Genomic DNA, 15,804 nt, shown 5'->3' on the forward strand with positions numbered 1-15,804 from the left:
TCTGTTTATAATTAAACAAAATTTCTGCATAGAACATCGCAACCTAATGTCTCCTAATCAAGGGAAAATAATTACCTTTCACTATGGGTGTTCCTTAATGAATGAAAATGGAAATGCTTTATCCATGCTTTCAAAGCCTCTATATTATACCGCACCTAGAATCATCAGAATATAATATTGGTAGAATTAAATACACTTCAAATTTATAAAGTGTTTTACAAACGCCTGAGTTCTTAGTTTTATACCTTTAACTAAGAATTATGTTTTGATATTTATACACAAATGGCTAAGAATATGAGGCATATGGAATCTAAATGCCAGTAACAGCCCAGGTGATACTAAATTTGGGTAAAGTTAAGGTTAAATTGAGCAGAAATGCTCAATTTTACTCATCTATTTATTCATCAGGCGTTTAAGGCAAATATAAACTAGATTTGAAATAGCCAAATGTTATTTTGAATAACTGTGCCCAATATTTTAGAAATACCATGGCCTGTAAAGTATATTGATATAACATACAAAGTTCAAGAAGAAAAAAAAAAAATAGAAACAGTTTTTTTCTTTCGCTTTCCACGGGGCACCCCACTCCTTCCACATCCCTGCTTAGCTAGGACAAAGCAGAGCACGTCGACCATGACGTCCTGGGGACACTGTTTCACTCTGACCTCAACCTGTTACTCCTCTGTTCCATGTCACCAGCCCATGACATCTCCTTTAGCCAGTGGTACCCGGAGATGAATCTCTTCTGCAAAGAGGTGCTCATCATCAAAGGGGTGCAAGGCTGACCTGCATAAGGACAAGTCACAGGCAACAAAGCCTCCGAAAAATGGGTTGGAGCCTGTGACCTCTCCCAGGAGCCATGAGATGGTGAAGGCCATGGGCGTAATGGCGACCGCGAGTGCTCAACCCAACTCCGCGAAAAGTCCACGCCGCCTTCCATAAAGTGGCCGAGGTAGCCCTCAGCAGCCGCAGATGACCTGTCAGCAGATGACCTTGAGCTTTTGCGTGCTGACCCAAGAGCCTGAGCACTGGCTGCCCTGACGGCCCCAGCAGCACAGGAAGGAGCTGGACGCCAACCTTACATGGAGTTACCTGGACTGTACCCAGTCCCCAACCTGTGACCGCTGAACTGCCCCCTGGACCCCAGGGCTGGGCTTCGTGGATGGAGCGAAACCCCACAGAGGCCAAAGGAAGGATATTTCTATGCCCACCAGCCTGTGGAGGGCTAACCATAGAGGCCCCCAAATCACTGACAGATGCCCCACTCCCAGCCCGCGACAGCACATCCTGGAGGGGCCTGTGCACTCTACCGCCATCTCGCTGCTGCTCCCGAGGCTGCACCTCCTGGACCTGGCTTTCCTAGGACTATGTGGCCAGAACTCACACTGTCCCTTCCCGCTTTGCCCTGCCCATACCAATGGTGACTGTAACAACTGCAATGACATCACTTGCCCAGATTTATTTTCCATGAAATAAGCAACCATTTATTTCACAAAATAAACAACTGTTGGCATCCACTATGTCACAAACCCTACGTTGGTAGTGACACAATTGTAAGAGGACACTTAAAAGGGTTGGAAGAATTGATTATTTGAGAGTCATAGCTTTCTTGTAATTCTTATTCTTGAGCTACAATAAGCTATTCCAAGAAGTAGGGTGTCCTTAAGTACAATTAAATTATTGCACTCCATAGGATCAGGGTCCCTTTCCCCAAGGATGGAGAAAATAAAGAATAAAATGCAGAGAATGGAGAGATGGAAGGAAAGTCCATGACCTTTGATGAGTGCCAATAAACAGAAAATATCTGAAATATAGAACAAGGGGATACAATTATATACATTGGCAGTTTTAAGTGATGTTTGCTATATCAGACAAAAGTTTTTGATGACAGGGAAATGAAATACTGGATCTTTGATTTTTAAACAGCTTCAAAAAGCCACTTATGTATGAAAATATATTTTAAGATTTGCCAACACAATATATGATATGATATGAGATGAGATGAGATGAGATGATAGCAGTTGAATAGTTCAGCAAGTAAACAAAGTACTTGGCTAAAGTACTAATTTTACTTTAAGAAAAATCCAGGTTATAATAGCAACAAAAACTGTGATATGCCTATAAATTAATATGATAATTGATGTACAAGAGATATATCAAGAAAGCTATTAAATATGAACTTTATGTATGGACGCAAGACAAGACCTGAATATATGGAGAATCACACTGTGTTCTGAATTGAAGGTAAAAACATTATAAGCCTAACAACTTTCTTCAAGTAAACCCATAAAATAAGTGCAATCTTAGTAAAAGTCAAACAGAAATTTATGGAACTTTACAAAGTAATTTTAGAGTTCAATTGGAAAAGTAAATGAGCAAAATAAGCACTAAATTCTTAAAGAAATAAAAAGGAATAGTGAAACTGTGATTCACTTGACAAGTCAAATACTAAAACAATAGCAAAATGTTTCAGCATTTAAGAGAGAGTCTGTCTTAAGAATGATGAGTAGATAAATGGAACTAAATACTGCAAAACAGACCTACTGTATGCATATAAGAAAAATTAATATATGATAGTGTTGACATTTCAGATAATTGAGAAAATAGCATTAAAAAATTGGCTATCCACTTGAAAAACTAAGGATAGTTTACTATATCACACAATGGCACAAATAAATTCCTGTCATATTAAAAATCTAAATGTAAACAACAAACTACAATCTTTTAGAAACTAATATAGAAAATTGCATTACATTTTCATAAAGTCTTCTTAAACAAAACTACAATCCAGATGCCATACAAGAAAATTTATAATTTCACTTAAGAAAAAAACACATTTTGAATAACCAAAATCTCTTAAACAGAGTAAAAATAAATGAGAGAATGAGGATTATGATGTATACCAGATTTCTACAACTTTACGTTCTAAAAAAATAGAAATGTCTTTAGGATATATGAAGCATTCATAAAAGAATAAATTAAAATTTAAAATACATATATAAAATGATCAAGTCATTAGGAGCCATGAGAATTTAAGTTTACCATCAACTTAGTATAAATTGAAAAAACTAATAAAATTCAAGTTGGGCATGCCTTTACATTTTTGGCAAGAGTACAAAATGTCACAACCATTTTGAAAAACATTTGACAAAATCAATCAAAATTTAAAATGAGCATGGATATAGATCCAGGTTACTTCAGTTTTTTAAATTTATCCCTCAGAAATACTTAAATAAATGCACAAGAAAATGTGTACAAAAGCATTCATTAAAGCATTGCTTAAAAAAAATTTAAACAACTTAAAGATCTATCAATTCAAGAATATTTATATATCATGATAATCCGTTCTTTGGAATTACATGTATATGTTGAGAAAAGGAAATATATGTGTTCTAACACAGAAAATTCCCCCAAAAAATGAGTAAAATAATTGAGGAGATACACAATATGAACATTAAAATAAAATTAATGTTTGAAAAATATAGAGATGTGCATATATTGGGTCGTCGGGAAAGTCATGACGCATTTTTGCATTGAAAAACATAGAAAAATACGTCATGACTTTCCCGATGACCCAATATATGCAAATTAATAGAAAACTATATGAAAATATAACAAATATTAAACAAATATTAACAGTGATGAATATGTAAATATATTATATATTACATATATAAACACAACCAGTGATTGATCTTAGGTAGAGGTAAATAATCAAGATAACTTACTTTAAACTACACTTAGACTACTACAATTAGACTAAGTGGTAAAATATTATAGCCAACCTATATTATAACATTGTATTATGTACCTAACAAATCTTATACTGTCAGTAAAATTATTATTTGATACATAATACATGTGTACTTGATCCTGTATATTGACCTTTTATTGACAGAGGACAAAAGCAATACTAACATGTATCCACAAAAATATAATCAATAAAACTACTTTGAGTTTTCATTTAAATTCCCAGTCTTTTGGAAATATACCTATAACAGTAGTTTCTGCATGAATAAGTAGCTATACATGAAATCAAAATGAAGCCAACCATAAAATTGTCATCATCCTCATTAGTTCTATAATATTCAGGACAAAAAATAATCTTGCTAAAGGTAACGAACCAGCCTGTATTTATCCTAAAAATGGTTCTTTTTCTTTTGCAGTTTGCTGACATTCATGAAGTAAACTTAAATAATATTGTAGTTTTGCAGAGTTATTTGTTTTAACCAATATTTCAAGGCATTTCAAAAATTGGCATTTCAAGTGTCTGCCACATAATCCAAATAAAAGTCTGTGAGAAAGGTAAAAGCAAACCATTTAACTAATTTACCCAGTTGAAACCTATCAGAATTATTCAGGGAAACTGAGGAACAAGCAAAATACATACCCGTTCACTTCACCCCATCAGACCAAACTGCCTGTTCAGGTGTGATCAAAGATGAGCTATCATTTCTTCAAAACAGTCCTCTCAAACACCCTTGTGGCAGAATTCCCAGTAATATCAAGTTGTTACATCCATATCCTCTGCTCCAAATACCCGCATTAGGAAAAATAATATAGAAGAAGTGCAAATTGCCTTAAGGACAACTGAACAAGTGTTAAATTGCTTCCTGGGGCAATCAAATCAAGGCAAGTTCACAGTCTAATTGGAAAGAAATAAAGGTTTGAGTTTCACAAGTGACAGACCTATTGGTAGTTAGCTGACAAAGACAGCTATCCGTATAGCCTTAAGTACTCTCCCTGGAGTTTATTTCCTTGTCCATAAATGGAGTGATTAAACTAAATGATTTCTGAGATTATTCCAACTCTAATATTCATTAAGCTTATGGGCCAAGCCTCCAAGCTTAAGAGTACAAGAGAAAACATTGCTAAGAAAGATGAAAGTAAAACACGGAGTTGAGCTGTGGGGATGGAGTTAGTTATCAGCTAGTATCACTTAGTATCAGTTTATACTGCATAACAAACTACCCAAAACTTAGGATATTAAAACAACAAACAAAGGAGAACCACCTGAAGTCTAGCTGAATAGAAGTTTTATAACAAAGGATATAAAGAGGCCATCTTGAGATGTAGGACAGGCAGAGACACAAAAAAAGCTCATCCCACACCCACAGTTGGCGGTTGAAGATTGGAAGAGATATCTGTGTCACAAAGGTTCCCCACAAGGGAGAAAGGGACCCCAGGCCCCCTTACCAGTATCCCCAGCCCAAAGTATTGGTGACAGGAAGAGGAGCCCCCACAACTTCTGGCTGTCACTGGGGAGTCCAACCATCCAGGTGGGATGAAAGGCAGTGGGAAACCCAGGCATCCTCTTAAAGGGCCCATGAAGGCACTCACCCTGGACTCCGATGGAGGGAAGTGTCAGAGACATATAAGGAGAGACTGAGTTGTGTAACTCAGGGCAAGGACTGGAAGTAGAGTTCCCATTTTCCCTGAGTGGGGCCCTTCCCACTTGCACCCGGCAGTTTGGCACCATCTTTCCTGTGTTGAGCCCGCCCCCACAGGCCAAATCTGAATCTGATGGGCCTGGTGAGCTCTGCTTCTCAACCCTGCTGACTCTCACTCAGACCCTGCCTCACCAAACTTGCATACTGCAGGAGGCTTTATCAGCAGCTGACCCTTACGGGAGCTGGCAGATGGCAGCAGGCCTCTGAGTGTCCTGGCTTTTTATGGAACTACCCCAACCCAGTACTTTTGGGAGCCATGTTCGGTTCTCAGCATGGCCTCTCCCATGCATCTCCAGGCACAGCACAGGAAGCAACCAACTGTAGATCACTTTGTAGCTCCTACCATGTACTCCCCAGCCAATAACAGGCAGTGGCTGACCTGGGCCTGTACTGGAGATTCTACAACAGGCCCCAGCACCAACATACTTGGAGGTTGGCATCAGACCACAGCAGAGCACCACCCAATTAGCCCTACAAGTGGAGCAATCTCAAAGAAAGGGCAGTCTCAACAGGCACCAGAGTCCACCAAGGTAAATCCCACTCCGTGGAGTAACACAACAGCCCACAAGCTGTAAATGTAGCCAAACTCTATACCCAGTCAGCCTGAGGGTCAATCCCACCCACTGACGTGCCAAGAGCAATCAAGGTTCAGTTATAACAGGAGAGCACACACATCCCAAACAAGGGTCACTCCTGGACCATCTGGCCCAGATGACCAGGGAGACTGTGCCACTGGGCCCTATTAGAAACCTACTACATAAGGCCACCTAGCAAGACTGGGAGACAGCAGCCCTACCTAATACATAGAAACAAATACAGAAAGAAAACCAAAATCAGGAAGCAAAGAAATATGTACCAAATGAAAGAACAGGAGAAAACGCCAGAAAAGAGCTAAGTAAAATGGAGACAAGCAACCTACCAGACACAGAGTTCAAAACAATGGTTATAAGGATGCTCAAGGAACCTAGTGAGAACTTCAACAAAGAGATAGCAAGCATAAAAAAAGAACATAGAAACCAAAAGAAAGAACGAGTCATAAGTGAAGAATAAAATAACTGAAATGAAGAATGCACTAAGTGTGAGCAGCCAGCAGCTGGTGTGAACAGCCGACCAATGACCAGAGACCGATTGCCTCACCCAGGAAGAGCACAATGATCATACCAACATGAGCCAGTGAAGCGACGTCCTCCACAACTAGACTGAAGAACAAAAAAACCCCAGCAATTTCTGCACCTCTCTGTTCCCTTCCCCGATTCCCCAATGCTGTTCTCCTCCCCCCAATTCCCCAATAAAATCTTAAAAAAAAAAAGAATGCACTAGAAGGAATCACCAACAGACTAGATGAAGCAGAGGATCGAATCAGCAATTTGGAAGACAAAATAGCAAAAAATCCCAATCAGAGCAGCAAAAAGAAAAAAGAATCCAAAAAAATAAGTATAGTTTAAGAGACCTCTGGGACAACATCAAGTGTAACAACGTTCACATCATAGGGGTACCAGAAGGAGAAGAGAAAAAGCAAGGGATTGAGAATCATTTGAAGAAATAATAACTAAAAAGATTCCTAACCTGGTAAAGAAAATAGACATACAAGCCTAGGAAGCACAGCGAGTCCCAAAAAAGATGAACCCAAACAGACCCACACCAAGACACATTGCAATTAAAATGACAAAGGTTAAAGACAAAGAAAGAATCCTAAAAGCATCAATAGAAAAGCAGTTAGTTACCTACAAGGGAGCTCCCACAAGACTGTCAGCTGATTTCTCAAAAATAACTTTGCAGGCCAGAAGGGATTGGCACAAAATATTCAATATGACGAAAAGCAAGGACATACAACCAAAGGTACTCTGCCCAGCAAAGCTATCATTTAATATCAAAGGACAAATAAAGAGCTTCCCAGAAGAGAAAAAGCTAAATGGGTTCATCACCACCAAACCAGTATTATAAGGATTCTTAGAGGGACTTCCTTAAGATGAAAAAATAAAATAAAATAATAAAAAATATTAATAATAAAAGGCAATAGCTACATATCTATCAACAATTGCTTTCAATGTAAGTGGATTAAATGCTTCAATCAAAAACATAAGGTGGCTGAATAGATAAGAAAACAAAACCTTTACAGATGCTGCCTACAGAGACTCACTTCTTCAGATTGAAAGACACACACAGTCTGAAAGAAAAGAGACAGAAAAAGTTATCTCATGGAAATGAAAATTAAAAACAAAAAACAAAATCCCTTGGTGGCAATACTTATACCAGACAAAATAGACTTTAAAACAGAGACTATAACAAGAGACAAAGAAGGACCCAGTAATCCCACTTCTGGGTATTTATCCGAAGAAACCCAAAATGCTACTTTGAGGGGATGTGTGCATCCATATATTCATTGCAACGTTGTTTACAATAGACAAGATATGGAGGCAGCCTGGGTGTCCATTGATGGATAAATGGATAAAGAGTAGGTGGTACATATACCAGAAGTGCCCAAAAAATGTATACACATGACTTGTATTCATCTTTTGTTATTGGTATATATTAACTTTTACAATTTTAATACAGTTTTTTCCTTTCTTAAAATGTGTATACATTCTTTTGGCACCCTCTGTATACAGTGGAATATTGTTCGGCTATGAATGAAAATGGGTTTTTGTCATATGTGGCAGCATGGATGGATCTAGAGCAGCGGTTCTCAACCTTCCTAATGCTGCAACTCCTTAATACAGTTCCTCATGTTGTGGTGACCCCCAACCATAAAATTATTTTCGTTGCTACTCTATAACTGTAATTTTGCTACTGTTATGAATCGTAATGTAAATATCTTTTTGTTTTCCGATGGTCTTAGGCGACTCCTGTGAAAGGGTCATTCGACCCCCAAAGGGGTCGCGACCCACAGGTTGAGAACCGCTGATCTAGAGGGTACTGTGCTGAGTGGAGTGTGTCAGACAGAGAAAGACAGATAAAGAACAAAATAAACAAACAAAACAGAAAACATTTTGATGGTTGCCAGATGGGAAGGGAGTTGGGGTGGTGGGTGAAAAAGGGGATGGGATTAAAAAGTACGAATTGGTTGTTACAAAGTAGTCATGGGGATGTAAAATAAAGCATAAGGAATATAGTCAATAATATGCTAATAACTATGTATAGTGCCAGGTGGGTGCTAGACTAGTGAGCACCCACCTGTATAATTTAACTTCATAAATTATATAAATGCCTAACCATATGCTATATACCTGAAATTAATATAAAATAATATTGAATGTCAACTGTAGCCAAAAAATTAAAAAGGAGGGAAAGGCGAATGGGAATAAGAGGTCCAAATTTCCAGGTATAAAACAAATAAGTCATGGGTATGTAATGTACAGCATAGGGAATATAGTCAATAATATTGTGATAGCGTAGTGCAGTGTTGGATGGTTGCTGTATTTATCATGATGCTTCTTTAGGTATATAAATGTTCAATAGCTATTGTGTACACCTGAAACTAATATAATACTTTATGCTAGCTATATTTTTAATAAAAATCCTTTAAAAATAATAAAACAGAACTTCTTAAGGAAAACAACAACAAACACATTATTTCTCATGATTTTGTGGGTTGGTTGGGTGGTTCTTCTAGTCTCCAGCTTACCTGCGACCGAATGGTCCAGAACAGGAGTCAACACACCTTTTCTGTAAAAGACTTAATAGATCATATGGTCTCCAGCAGCTACTCAACTCTGCTGCTGTAGCATAAAAGAGGTCATAGACAATATGTAAATGAAAGGGCATGGCTGTGTTCCAATAAAACCTATTTACAAAACCAAGTGGTAGGCTGGATTCGACCCACAGACCAGAGTTTTCTGATCCCTGGTCTAAGTAGCCTATCACATACGTCTACCTGGCTAGTTCAATACCAGCCAGGGTGCTTCAGTTCTCTCCTGCACATCCTCTCGTTCTCCATGAGACTAGCCTGAGTTCATTTACATGGTGCCCTTGGAGTTTCAGGTGCAGCAAGACAGCAAAGCCCTATTGCATAGCATTTTTCAAGCTCCTGCTTGTGATATATTTGCCCCACTGGCCAAAGCCAATCACATGGTCAAGCTCTGAGTCAATGAATAAGGAAATAGACTCCACCCCTGATGGGACCAATGAGCAAAGTCAAAATATAAAGTGATATGTAGACAGGGATGAAAGAAATTTGTACCCATTTTATAATATGCCCTAGGGTCCCTGTAAAATACATAGTATCTGCCATAATTTCAATGTTTTAATCATTTAGATTTAACTAACACTGAGTCAATTAGAAACATAACATTTTGAGATAACATGAAATATACTTTATTTATTCTAAAACTAATTTTAGTATTCTCATTACTTCAAGCTTCTCAACATGGAAAGAAATATCACCTGAGAAACTGGAATTCCAGAGTTCCTCGGACAACATAAACTGTGATTTATAAGGTTTGTAGAGATTAGACCATTAACAAGTAGATTAATAAAATCTTTTTCAGTTGGTTTTCTTTTTTTGCCCATATTTAAATGAAAAGAGATGTCTATAGGCTACACCAAAAAGTGAAGAGTGCATTTATCACTTGAGACGAAACATACTCATTTCGCTGCATCATTTTCATTCCACTTTGATATCTGTCTTTAGCCAACAGAGGCCTGCAAATGACAGCAATCAGCACAAAAATTGACTGGCGCTATTTTATAGCAGAAAACTATCTGCAGTAGTGATCTAAAAACATGGAGAAGAATCCTGAGAAAGCCTAAGGTGGAATTACCCCCTGAACAAAAATATTAAAATAAAAGTGAGAATATTTACTTATTTTATATGGCTTTTGAAATAATAGATGGAATATTATTGTAGCCACAGTTGAATCTGGTCCTAATAGACATCAATTTTTTTAAAATAGTTTTACTCATATCAAAGTGGATCATTAATTTGTCAACAGTAGAGAAGCATAAAAAGAAAGGCATTTGAAATGTATTGAAAGTTTCCTGTACAAGACAGAGATGCATTCTGTTTTGGCATGATTTCATTTGTTGTTCTCAAGATTAGCTGTGTGAGAACACCAGCCCCTGCCTACCTTCTAATTCTCAGGAGGGGAAATGCAGATCTTTAGGTAACCTTTCAGAGAAAAAGCAATCATTCTTAAGCATGAAAAGAACAAATGCAAATGATTTTGTAGGTTACCAATTATGGAGAGATCAGAGAAGGGGATTAAGTCACTTAAAAACTGTGGTCCTTAACGTGTGGCCCTTCACCATCAACCAGTATCAACATCAACAGGGAATTTGTTAGAAATGCCAGTTATCTGCCCCCACACTCTACTCAGTGAATCAGAAACTCTAGGCATGGAGCCCAGAAATCTGTTTTAACAAGGCCTCCAGTTGATTCTGATGCCTGCTAATGTGGGAACGACTGTATTAGAAGACATGGATGGACCTAGAGACCATCATGTTAAGTAAAAGAAGTCAGTCGGAGAAAGACAAATACTATATGATCTCACTTATATGTGGAATCTAAAAAACTGAATGAACGAGGAAAGTAAACAGAAGTGGTCTCAGAGATATAGAGGAACAACTGATGGTTGTTAGTTGGGAGGGGGTGGGGATGAGGGAGAAGGGGAAGGGGTTAGACAGCATAAATAGGTAACTACAATATTGCCACAGGGACATGAAAGACAGTTTAAAAAATATAACTAATAATGTTATAAATATTTTGTAGGGTGTCAGGTGGTCACATGTCTTGTTAGGGAGACCGCATCATGGATCGGGTAGAGGCTTGATCACTGCACTGTACACCTGAAGCTAATGTTGTATAATATTGTATGTCAACTATAATTGAATACATATATAGTCACGGATGTGGAGTATAGTATGGGAGTGGAGTCAGTGGAATTGTAATAGATATGTATGATATGGTGGGGGGAGTGGGGTGGCGGATTGGGGGCAGGGGGTTGTCACTTGGAGGGGTAGAAAGTATAACTACTGCACTGTGTTGTACATCTGAAACTAATTTAAAAAAATAAAATAAAATAAATTCAATGAGAATCATCAAATTAAAAAAAAAAAAGAAGATAGCCCAGTGTGATGATTTCATTAAGAAAGACTTCTAGGAGCCTATTATGTTTGATGATTTTAAACTACCTGCTTTCAGCAATCTTCATGGATGGCCCATTCACTTTTTTAAAAAATTAGACATTCAATCAGGAATTTCTAGTTATAGCAACGTAAGTTAACTATTGACAAGAGGTTTGAATGGCAAATCATCTGCTGTGAATACCTACTCTCATTTTTTTATTCAAGGTAGGGAAGTCCTGTAGCTAAGAAAGCATTAGTTAAATGAAGAAAGTTAGAACACGGAAGTGAGATAAAATTTCATTTTGTTTTCTACAGTACTTTTCTAAAAGTGTGTGCTTCCTGTGACTCCAGGGAGTCAAACTGCATGATAACAAGAGTAACAAAACTTGTCATTTTGCCTTTACAACACTGTAATCACACAATATGAGTCCAACATATATATATATATATATGAAGATTTTCTAACTTATCTAAAGTGCAAGTGGTATTTTTCTTCTTTTAAAGAAAAAGTTAAAAGTAAATAGACACTTGAGACTGTTAGAAGGAAAGACAAAGGAAGGAAAATAAAAAACTAGATGAAAAAGCAATTTAGCAGAATTTAGGACAAAATGATAGATGGAGAGCAAACTGGATGTAATATGGAGTATGAAAGAGTTCCAGAAGTTAGATTATCTTTCTACTTATGTAGTGGGATACCATGAGTTTGCAAATTTAGTTTTGCTGTTTTCTAACTTCACAGAAGTTGCAAATAGACAGGATGTTAAATCCTTCATCTCCAGTCACTTTCTACATTCTATTGTCACTCTTGAACATGATGTTTTGGTAGAAATACATACTTCATAGGACTTTCCAACAGAAAGTTACTTAATTGAAGTCACTTTCCAGGTACTTCTCTTCCCAAGGAAGCATGTGGGCAGCATTTCCAAGTGTATAAGCCATCTGTGAAAAACCTTAAACTCAAATAAGGTAGGGATTGATGGAGTTCAGGAGATCAAAATATGGGGTTCACTACCCCCAAAATATGTAGCCGTGACATACTGTATATTTTAAACCAAAGGAGTTTGAAAAAAAGAAGGTCACTTTGACCCCTCCCCTACCCTTCTCCCCTGAAACAGGTCATAAAACCCTTATGTGAGAGGGCCCTTCCTAAACCTAAAGGAAAGGGGCATCCTTACCTTGGAAGACAAAGAGACTCCAAAAATAATCTTAACAAACAGGCCTTGCTAAATTTTGTCCAGTTTACCACACGTACCTCATACTCCTTAACCTATTATATATTTCTACATGACTGTCCACTCTTTATCACCTCACATAAAAATATGTAGGTCTGGTTATCTCAGTTGGTTAGAGCATGGTGCTGATAACACCAAGGTTGCCGGTTCGATCCCCACATGGGCCATTGTGAGCTGTTCCCTCCCTAAAAGAGCCAACTACACCATTGTAGCATGAAAGCAATGTGTAACCAATGACCGTGGCTGTTACTCAATTAAAAAAAATTTTTTTTTGAAGAATACACAAATTTAACTGTTTCTTCAGGTCTTCATTTCCTTATGACAGCTCCCATGTCATGTAAAACTTACATTAAATCCATTTTCATGCATTTCTTATGTTAATCTGTCCTGGCCAGTTAAATTTCCAGACCCAGTCAGGAACCCTAAGATGGCTGAGGAAAATTTTTCCTCTCCTTCCTAACAAAATCATAAAAACTTACGAGGGAAATGACCATCTTAAAAGCAAAAAAGTGATGTTTTCTGTATGCATATTTTACACAGTTGATTGACTAGAGCCATAGTTAATTTAGGTAGTCCCAGAGGAGACTACTGCTGGGAGTATGGTTTCTTGAAGTAAAAATGGGAACGAGGGACCTTTTATTACTTAGACTACAAACCTAAAACAAAGCACTAACCAGTGCTAGTCTCAGGTATTTAAAACTGAAATTTCTCTTTCCAAAGTAAGTCTCAAACTTAGATATAATACGAGGTCTGACAATTAAGTTCAAGAGCTTGTTACAACATTATTGCTATCCTTTTTGATATCACAGGGATTATTCATTATGAATTTGAACCAACTGGACAAACAGCTAAGCAAGTTTTCTATTTGGAAGTGCTGAAAAGGCTGCGTGAAAAAGTTAGACGACCTGAACTTTTTGCCAATAACTCATGGCTCTTGCATCATGACAATGCTCCAGCTCACACGGCACTGTCTGTGAGGGAGTTTTTAGCCAGTAAACAAATAACTGAATTGGAACACTCTCCCTATTCACCTGATCCGGCCCCAATGACTTCTTTCTTTACCCAAAGGTAAAGGAAATATTGAAAGGAAGACATTTTGATGACATTCAGGACATCCAGGGTAATATGATGACAGCTCTGATGGCCATTCCAGAAAAAGAGTTCCAAAATTGCTTTGAAGGGTGGACTAAGCATTGGTGTCAGTGTGTAACTTCCCAAGGGGAGAACTTCAAAGGTGACTATAGTGATATTCAGCAATGAAGTATGTAGCACTTTTTTAGGATGAGTTCACGTACGTAATTGTCAGACCTCATATTTTATGTAGAATTATTACAGAAAATGACCCAATATTAGGTGCTCCTCTTATATTTCGTGAAAGATTGGTTTTCATATCTTTAAAAAACAAAGAAGCTATAAAACATTTACAGTAATGAGAAAGTTAAGATATTTCCTGATGCATTACATTGTATGACTAGCTTATTACAAATAATTATTTAGTAATTTTAAAAGCTTTGGGTTAAGAGCTCGCTCAAGAGTTTGAGCTCTGAGCAACAGCGGTTCGAGTCCCGGCCCAAGCTGAGCAGCCGCTGAGCTGCCAACAGGTGGCAGGATGGCTCAACTAAAAAAAAAAAAAAAAGCTCTGTACATGAATTACAATAAGTGTGTGGAAACTATATGGAAGGCAAAAGACCCAGAGGAGCCAATACAATATTGAAGAACAAAGTCAGAGGACTGACACCACCTGACTTCAAGACTTATTATAAAACTACACTAATCAAGATAGTGTGGTATCAGCAAAAGAACACACAAATAAATCAGTAGAACAGAATAAAGTGCCCAGAAGTTCACCCCACACAAATATTCCACTGATTTTTGACAAAGGAGCAAATGCAATTTGATGGAAGGAGGATAGTCTTTCCAACAAATGGCAATGGAACAACTAGACACCCACATGCAAAATAATGGATCTAGGCACAGACCTTAAACCTTTTATAAAAGTTAACTAAAAATAGATCATAAACCTAGATATAAAATGCAAAACTATAAAACTTCTAGAAGATAACATAGAAGAAATTCTAGATGACTTTGAGTTTGGCAATGACTTATTAGATACAACATCAAAAGTGCTACCCACTGAAAAAAGATTGATGTTAGACTTCATTAAAATTAAAAACTTCAGCTCTGTAAAAGCACTAAGGGAATAAAAAGACAAGCCAAAGACTTCTGGTAAGGTGGTGGAACAGACAGCCGCTGTGCTGACTACCTCCCAGGATCACACCAAAAGTATAAATAATTTATAAGATATTCAACCTCGGAAGTTCCCTGGACCCTAGATGAGCAGAACCTCTAAACGAAGGACTTAATGAGGAGGCCACGTCAAGTCCGGTAGGAGGGGTGGAGACGAGAGAGGGCGAACCCCATGAGAGTCACCTCAGTGGTGGGGAGGCTTCTCCGGTTGAGGGCAAGACCCTCCGGCCCCAAACCGCGCTCACCACCCCAGAGTTACGTTGCCAGGAAGAGGAGTTCTACGATAGCTGGAAGGAGAAAATAGTGAGGACTCTCTTTGCTCCGCTCGGTGAGGCTGGGGGCGTCTGGAGAAACAGTGGAGCCAGCAAGCCAAATTGCTCACTGGTGAGCACTCACCCGGTTCCTGGTGGAGGGAGTGGCTTTGTGAGCGGGGCCCAGGAGCCTGCGGGATGGACTGAACTGAGTGCCTTCGGCGTGGGAGCTGGAGGTTTTGGGGACCATTGTCCCTGGTGTGGAGCTTGCCCGCGTGAGTGGTGCACAGGAGGCCGCCATTTTTTCAGGACTGGGCCCTCCCACAGAGGCTCAGGTCTGGGACTGCATTGGTCTGCTGGAATTGGCACAGGAGTGAGTGCGTGTGCACGCGTGCGCATGCGGCCTTGGATCCCCACCCTCCATAATGTTTGTGCTGCGTAGCCAGGGAAACGCCGGGCAAGCATGCTCTGACTACAACAGACCCAGAAGTGCGCCACTCGCCTTAGGTCCCTGATTTCCACACTGTGCATGCAGAGTTGTCTTGGTGGCAATTGGCTGTC

This window comes from Hipposideros armiger, unplaced genomic scaffold, assembly GCF_001890085.2.
Source record: "Hipposideros armiger isolate ML-2016 unplaced genomic scaffold, ASM189008v1 scaffold_1242, whole genome shotgun sequence".
Lineage (NCBI taxonomy): Eukaryota > Metazoa > Chordata > Mammalia > Chiroptera > Hipposideridae > Hipposideros > Hipposideros armiger.